At 43.6% G+C, this 8805-nt stretch overlaps 1 protein-coding gene across 4 annotated transcripts in view; it reads left to right on the top strand.

Moving 5' to 3' along the window:
- The first annotated feature begins 4072 nt into the window (after nt 1-4072).
- DLGAP1 (DLG associated protein 1) overlaps nt 4073-8805 on the top strand; it is a 980899-nt gene continuing 976166 nt past the window's right edge. For all 4 annotated transcript variants that reach the window (XM_037734016.1, XM_037734015.1, XM_037734014.1 and 1 more), the window contains exon 1: nt 4073-4143. The gene's annotated coding sequence lies outside the window, so the exon portion shown is untranslated. The remainder of the gene's footprint in view (nt 4144-8805) is intronic.

The following is an 8805-nucleotide window of genomic DNA, read 5'->3' as shown; positions in this document are numbered from 1 at the left end:
AAAGCCAGTTTAGCTGGGCTAAAATCAAGATGTTAGCAGACTGGTGTTCATTTTGGAAGACTCTAGAGGAGAATTTTTTTCCTACCTTTTCTAGTTTCCAGAGACCACCATATTCTTTTGTTGATGACCACCTTCCTCCATCTTCAAAGTGCATGATTTCAACCTTTGTTTCCATCATCCCATCTTTTTATTCTGCCTTTGACTTTCTTGACTTCTTCCTGTAAGTACCTTGTGTTCACAATTGGGCCAACTGGGGTAACTGTGAAAACTAGGATAACCTTTCCATTTCGAGATCTTTAATTATATCTGCAAAGCTCCCTTTGCCAGGTAAGTTACCAACAAGAATTAGAATTTGGACATCCCTCCATGGCCATTATTCAGTGATCAAATGAATATAGCTGACAAGCTGTGGCTTGCAGTAATGCCTACAGGTGTTATGAGAATGCCAATAAGGTAACCGGCCATAGAATATTTAAATAGCATTTAAAAATCTCTTAACTAAAAACAAGCATATTAATGAGAACAATGAAAAGAAGTGCTACCAGTTTTTGTTACACAATATCGTTTGTTTCCAAGTAACCGTAAGGATTACAATGTAAATTTCATAGCTAAAGTACCAGACATTCATCATTTTAAAAAAATCTCAGCATGCCCCGCACGGTGGCTCAAGCCTGTAATCCCAGCACTTTGGGAGGCCGAGGTGGGCAGATCACGAAGTCAAAAGATTGAGACCAACCTGGCCAACATGGTGAAACCCCATCTCTACTAAAAATATAAAAATTAGCTGGGTGTGGTGGTGCGCACCTATAGTCCTAGCTACTCCGGAGGCTGAGGCAGGAGAATGGCTTGAACTCGGGAGGCGGAGGTTGCAGTGAGCCGAGATCACCCCACTGCACTTCAGACTGGCGCCTGGCGATGCAGTGAGACTCTTGTCAAAAACAAACAAACAAACAAACAAACAAACAAACACTCAGCATCAATTCTTATTTATCACCTTATTCATCACGCTCTGATTTTATGTTGAGGAACTACCTATCTTCAATCATGTATTCTTGTGGAAGTGTCATAAATCCAGGTGCACACCCTCCATCCTGAAAGTCAAGGAATCAAATGTTTCTTCTTCCCATCCTAGTATTTATAGCCAGGGAGTCAGTGTCTTTATGAAATTTGGCCAAGCAAATAAAGGCTCAACCCTGTGATTGTGAATCTTGATTCAGTAATGGAAGGTGAGAAAAATTTGGCATTTACTCAAGTTGACTGTGCAGCACCAAACCAATCTACTGTCTTTCCTGCTTCCTAGCCCATCAGTATTGCCTCAAATCCTGCCTGTTTCCAAGACTGCCTTCCAGCCCTCTTTTTAATTCTGGAAGCTTTCGATATTTTTCCAATAAATTATTTCCACTTAAGTTAGCCAAATTCGTTTTCTGTTGCCTACAGTCAGAAAACCCTAACAATAGCAGTGGTACATCAATATTATTGTTACTGGGTTAAATCTACTGTAACAATTTCCTAAGAAAATTGATTTTCCACTTGAAGTAATTTTATACACTGAATTCCTCTAATCTGAGTTAGGGCCTGACAATTATATTGACCTTTTTATTTATGTGATGTCATTGGAAAAATCTATGGATGAAATGCCGTTAGATACCAGGAATAAGCTTTAGTATTCCATAGTACAGTAGGGGAACTATATAGTTTAACTTATTGTATATTTCAAAACAGCTAGAAGAGAAGAATTCTAACGTTCCCAACACCAAGAAAAGATAAAGGTTTTGAGGTTAGGGGTATCCTAATTACCCTGATTTTATCATTACACATTGTATATATGTATGAAATTACTGAATACCATACAAAATATGTACAACTATGACATATCAATTTAAAAATCAGAAAAGAAAAATCTATGAATTAAACATATTTACAAATCAGGAAAGGCAAATTTTCCAAATTATGAAGGCTATTATCACATATCAGTATTTTGCCATTTCGGGGAATCTGATTTGAAGTATAAGTGTTCCTATAGTAATTCTTTTCTTTCTTTTTTTTTTTTTTTTTTTTTTTTTTTTTTTTTTTTTTTTTTTTTTAAAGACAGGATCTGGCTCTGTCACCCAGGCTGGAGTGCCATGGCATGATCGGCATGATCGCGGTTCACTGCAAACTCCACCTTCCAGGTTCAAACGATTCTCGTCTCAGCCTCCGGAGTAGCTGAGATTACAGGCATCCACCACCAAGTCCAGCTAATTTTTGTATTTTTAGCAGAGACAGGGTTTCATCATGTTGGCCAGGCTGGTCTCAAACTCCTGACCTCAAGTGATCTGCCCGCTTTGGCCTCCCAAAGTGCCAGGATTAGAGGTGTGAGCCACCTCACCTGGTCCCTATAGTAATTATTGAATTGTCAGAGAATATCTTTTAGATCATTGTTAAAGCATTTGTGCTCATGGTACTACAATGTTGAGAATTTACCTCCATTTAGCAGTTTCAGTAATTGTTATTTTCTTTAATAAAAAATCACTCAGTGAAATTCCAGGAAAGACATTATCTGAGTCACATTTTTATGAAAACTGTTTTTCACTTCCTTGCATTTTTAGAAGTGCTGTCTTTAAAAGGATATTCTACTAATATTTATAATTAGACATCACACAAAACAGATGCTAAATCTTATGCTATAACTTGTGGGTAAAAGTACATAAAGAAGATTATACACTTTTTGGCATAATGTTCCCTCAGGGAGCTGTAGAACAAAGGGCATTCTCCATGAAGATGCCATTTCTTTTTTGAATAGACGGAAATAATAAGGCAGTGATTAACCACGATTATTTTAACTGTAACGCTTGCAATTAAGTGGGCAGCGCAGGAGCTCAATAAATACTTAATTGATTTTTTTTTTTCTCTCCTTGACCTACATCGCAATTCACCCACTCAGGCCACTATCCCTATTCTGACTTTGAAACAAAGTAGATTCTCCCTGTTTTCAGTTTGTGTTGGCGTGGGGGCTCAACCTGTGTGGAGGAGCCTGGCTTCCAAGTGAACTTGGGGTGGATCCTGGGATGCGTAATTACTGAGGGCATAGGTCAGGAGATGAGATTCGTTTCGCTTTTTTGAATTATCTCTTGGCCAAGATTAACTGTGGGATATATATTGTGTCTTCGAACCCACAGCCTCCCTGGAGATTTGTTGTGGAGATGAGGAAACAGGCTCTGAGGGATAAGGGTTTGAAAGTAGTGGCGTTGGGTGCGACCATGGGTCCCTCTGAGACTTTCTATTGCTACCAACTCCTTGCTGGCGATTACTTCTTCAAAAATTCTCCTAGGGACCCTGAGGAGGGCCAGGAGAGGTCAGCAAACCCTCTGCCCGCCAACTTGACTTCCTCTGATACAAAATGTCAAGAGTTCTCCTGCTTTCCTCTCTTAAAAAGACAAGATTAGGAACAACGGCTGGCAAGAGAGGAGGGGAAAGCTTAATTCTCCAAAGATGCTGCGCAAGGGAACCAATGGGTCACGCCCACTTGCGGGTGGCCGCCCCTCTGTTCCATCCCGGGGATACTGGGCTTTCTCCTAGGTCGGGGGCGAGCGCTCTTCCCACCCAGAGACTGAGCGGGCAGCACTCGCAGGCCAGAAGCGCGTTCCGGGAGGCGCCGGCTCCTCCCCACGGCCTGGGCACACGTGCCTGGGCTGGGGCCGGAGCCGGCGGTCGCGCCGCGCCGTAGTAGCTGGGGCGGGTGGGAGCGGCTGGCTCCGGGCCGCGGCTGCCGCCCGCCCGCCGGCTCCGGTGGTTGGGCGGAGGAAGAGCGGGACTCCTCCTCCCCACCGTATTAACATGCACCCAGGGGCGGGTGACCAGCTCAGCCTCGCCGCCCCAGCCCGCCGCGTGCTGGCGCTCAGCCTCGGCTCCAGAGGCGAGCGCTGCGCTCCGGGCGCCGCAATCGCGAGGACACGGCCTCGCGGACACCGTCGGCCCCGCAGCTTCGGCAGCGTCGGCGGCGCGAGCAGCCGCCGCCGCCTCGGCTCCTCTCTCGAGTCCTTCCCGTCACCTCGCTGAGAGCCTGTCCCGGCCGCGGGGACATCCCTTTCGTCCCCTCTCCGAGGCTCGTGGGACCAACGGACGGACTCAGCCAGCGAGGGCCGGACTGCGGGACGCGGCCAGGTAACGCCGGGCTGCGCCGCGGGGCTGGGGCGTGCGCGGCGGCGGCGGTCGTGGCGCTCGGGTGGCTCCTGGCCGCTGTCTGCCCTGCGGCGCGGTCGCCGCTTCCCTGGTTCGCTGAGGGGCTGCGGGCTGGGCCCCCCCGGCCGCCGGCTCTCGAGTCAGCGCTCCCTACCCTTTCAGCAGCCCGGGGCGCACTCCCGGGCCCTCTGGGTACCCTGGGATCTCGGGGGCGAGCGCGTCCTCCTCGGCCGTGTGGTCCTTGCGGCTCCCCTCGGGGACCCAGGCAGGGGGCGGATTTCTAATTGCGACTGGGTCCTGGAAGGGCGAGAGGGGCAGAACACTGGTCCTCTATCCCTGTTAGGTCCACCGGTCAAATTCACGCCCCCCCCACCGACCCCCGATGCACCTTGCAGGGGTGGACAGTGGTGCTCCCGGCAGGAGATTTCTCAGCAGGCTTCTGGGTTGTTTGCAAAGCAAGTTGTTGCACTTGCATTTCGGGTGACATTTTGGCATGGATTGTGGAAAGGGACCAACTCCCCCGTGCGTTTGTAAGAGAAAGCCAAAGAAACAGAGACACAAAGATAAAGAGAGTGGGCGGGTGAGGGGGACGCGGGGGCTGGAGAGAGAGAGAGAGAGAGAGAGAGATTGAGAGAGAGAGAAATGGGGTCCAAAGAGGATGTTACTGGAGAGTGCCTCCTGCCCGCGGTCAAGACCAATTCCCGGAGAATCGCGGGGCGGGCGGGGAGACCCGGCATTCAGCAAATTGAATGCGCCGGGTAGGAACCGAGGCCAAACAGGGGCCTCTCCTCCGGGCAGAGCGAGATAACAAATTGCACTTTCATTGAGGGGCGGCTGCAGCTGCGGGAGGCACCTTCGGAGGGCCCGCGGCTCTGAAGACCCTGCATTCAGGACTCGCGCTGCTGCGCTCTTTGCGGAAGGCGCGCAGTCCCCGCCTCGCTGGGTGGCGCCGGGAGGCGGTGGGAAGGGGTGGCCCCGCGGCTCGGCTGCCGGAGACATTGAGTGCCTGTGTCCGAGTGCTGCGCTCGCCCCTGGCTGCAGGGCTTGCCTCCTGTCCGAATGTAGCGGGGCGGAATTTTCTTCCGGAGAGGGAAGGGGAAGATGTTTGGAGGGGAAGGGGTTGAAGGTAGCCAGGCGGCGAGGACCGGGACGCTTGGTGGGAGATATGGTGAGGTCTTTTGTGAATCCAGGCGAGATTCCTCACTCCTTACTCCTGACACAGTGAGACTGACTCCTGGTCGTGGGAGGGGTATGCTCCCTGCCTCCTTCCATAACACTCGAAGTTAAGGAATTACGAGGAAAGACATATAATAAAAGTACCAATTAAAGACAGATGTTTAGCTTTTATGGTCTTCGTGAATGTCTTCGTAGAAGGTTACGATATATCAGTCTAAGGTGTAGTTAGACAGTGAGATGAGAAATGCTTACAACTAGGAAAGCGATTTTAGGACCTAAGGCAAACATCCTGCAAATTATTTTTTTACCCTGAAAGAGCTGTTCTAAAAGGAACATCCTTTTGACTGTTATTTATAGCACTATTTCAGTTCAGGAAGCGACTTTCTATTGGCCTAGGTCATTTTGCATATAAAGCAATGCTTTTTATTCCTTGAATAAAACGTGAACGGAAATGACATGGAGGAAAGAAATTTACAAGTATCCTAATTTATCTCATGCCAGGAGAATAAAGTTTTCTTTAAGTTTTTAAAGGGAAATTCAAGGCTATAAAGAAATAATGAATATGTCTACGTAAAATGTATGAGATTAAAAGTGTAAGTTATAAAAGCTACCTTTGGTTCAGAAAATTCATACTCTGGCATGAAACAAGAAAGTTCGTGGAAATTGGGTGTCAATAGTCCTATTCTTAATTTCCTTTGGATTTAGTACTTAAATTTAAAGTTGTTTGAGGGGTTAGTGCCTTGAAATATTCCCACTTCCAGATCTAAAATTCTGTGAATTTTTAAAAAACTAATTTACTTAAGAGAAAATGTAAGTTACCTGTATAAGTAAAGAAGAATGTGCTTACATACAAATATTTTTTAAAAATTTACAGCTATTTCTCTCTATATTTTATTCTAAGATTAGTTTGCAAATGAATATTTTATCTCAAAAATTACAGGCAAGATAAATATGGGCAAAATGAACTGGTTAACATTCTTTTAAATATGTCAAAATAGTTTTCTGACAAAGCTTCTTAAATCTCACACAGGCAATTGTACTTTGGGAAAATAATGAATATATGAGTTTTCCCTAGGAGGGAATTTTCATGGTTTAGCATCTGTAATTTCTCCTTTTACATAAACTTTGTTCTGCCAGGACTAAAAACTCAATAAAAGTATATTAGTGATTAGTGAAAGCAAACGGAAACAAGACCTTCCTTCCAAAATATTATGTAGCCCATGTAGAGAATTAGCCTAAAACTAATTGTGGTGTTCTACTTTTTAAATCCTACTAAACTTGTGTCCTATTGAACCCAATTTGGGACTAGAAACTGCATGCACTTTGAGTTAACTCTATTAAATATGTATGCCTTTGTTCCATATAGCCATTTAGATTGATTTTTAAAAATATAGATTGATTTTTTTTAAATTAAAACTTGGATGAAGGGAACTTGTTTTACAAAATACTCATTTTAGAAATATGCAGCAAAGTAATAATTTAAGCTACAACTTAATTGAGATGAATACCGTATTCTTTGAATAGAAACTCTTTCAGAAACAAAGAATTCTGTGTTTTGATTTTGATCTCACTTAATATTTCAAATTCAGAAATAACAGTAAAATGTTATCTAATGTGTATGTCTGTAGTGAAATTTCTATGATCAACTCACATTCACATTATGTCACCTTCATGATCATTCCCACAAATTGTTCCACTGTTTATCAGAGGAGAGGGAATTCGTTCCTCTTAGGAAGCATCCAATTAAAAGATTTTTTTTTGTAGATTTCATCTCTATAGAAATCACACTTACCTCTCTTTTCTTCAATTAAGAAAATGATACAGTTGTAGGTTCTTTTGCTTCTTTTCTCTTTTTCCATTGGTAATTATATTTCCCCTGCTACAGGAACACCATTGAAATAAGAAGGCTAAAAAGACTTTTGCAAAACCTAAATGCGTTTCTCCAGTCCTCACTTCTCATACTTATAATCTATGCCTATCTCTGCGGTGTGTTGGTCTTTTTGTACATTTATTTTATTTTATTTTAAGGAAACACTATCACAAAAATATACTTTGCTAGCATTGTAGAAAAATCTTTGTGCTCTTGTTGAAACACTTGGATGTTCAAAGACATCCCATGTCTTGAGCTGTTTTATTTCCTCAGATCCTAAGTGCTACTAGTTCTCTATTTTCAGAGAGGAATAACTACAGTGCCCCTCAAAAAATGTTTTTTCTTTTTTTTTAATCATGAGAATTTGTAGCTTGATTCTTGTTACTGCCTGATGAAGGTGACTTTCTCTAGTTGTGTGGTCTATCAGGAATTGCCAAACATGTTGTCCCTCGGAAGGTCTAAAACATTGCTTTACCACAGAGGAGGATTTAGAAATCGTCTTCTGACATTCATTTTAATCTATTAGACACTCACAGGTAACCGATTGTATGAGATACCAGGTACCAGTTCCTTTACTTCTAAGACATATCTATTTAGCTTATACAACACTGTATACTGTATATTTCCTACATTTTTCTCTGTAACCCTGCAAAACACCTACAGAGCTAAACATGTGATTGAGAACAAGAAAAAATGCGGTGTGACAGTTAAATGAGGCAGTTAAAAAGGTGAATGACATCCCTTTGATGTCTTCCGTTCTTTAGTCTGATTGTACAGAGGTTGGCATTGCATAGGAGATGTGTTGACCTAACCATTTCCCATCCTTCATTTTAGCAAACAGTCGGTGACAGATAGCTGTTGTATAAGTGAGAAATAGGGAAATCTTCTTCATTTGTTGACTGAAGATTTTTCCTGGTTGCTTTATTATTTTTTCCCTCCTGTAGGAGTTAATGATTACTGGGTAACAAGTAATATCCCACTTAGGAAAACCAGCTCATGCAAGAGGAAGCCGTATGGGTCTATATCCACAGATATTTGGCTCGACTTTTTCTTGGATAGACAACCAGCATAGCTGGGATGTGATTGTCCTATTTGATATCTAGTAATGAACTAGGTGTCAATGTTCTGAATAGACTATGAAGATGCAAAGCACCCTCCTCCCTCTTCCTAGAATTTGCCAGAAATTAAACTGTTCATTTCCATATTCACTTTATAATGATTTGCTCATGTGTTGCCGTTGACAATTTCTCTTATCTTCTCTCAATGTTTTCTTGTCAGATTTGTAAGCAACAACACAACAGCAAACCACAAAGTGTATGATTTGAAACTGCTCAGTCTTGCTAGGTTTTCAGCAGAGTGGTGAACTTGCTGAAGTCAGGGATAAGCATTTGGATGAGGAGGCATTGTGCTGATTTGCTTATCTCCCTAGGCTTGCATCTGAATCTCTGCGAGGAGGGCTCAGAGACATTTAAATGGCTCCCTCAGGCGGCTTGTGGGAAGGTCTCTCTGGGCACATTTCCAGCTTTGCTGCTATACTCTGGTGACACGGTTTTAGCTAATTTGAAAACATCTGCTACAGTAACTTGCCGTTTTAATTC

Source organism: Cebus imitator, unplaced genomic scaffold (assembly GCF_001604975.1).
Source record: "Cebus imitator isolate Cc_AM_T3 unplaced genomic scaffold, Cebus_imitator-1.0 Scaffold565, whole genome shotgun sequence".
Classification (NCBI taxonomy): Eukaryota; Metazoa; Chordata; class Mammalia; order Primates; family Cebidae; genus Cebus; species Cebus imitator.
The sequence above is the reverse complement of the archived record's forward strand: the minus strand, read 5'-3'. Positions and strand labels throughout refer to the sequence as shown.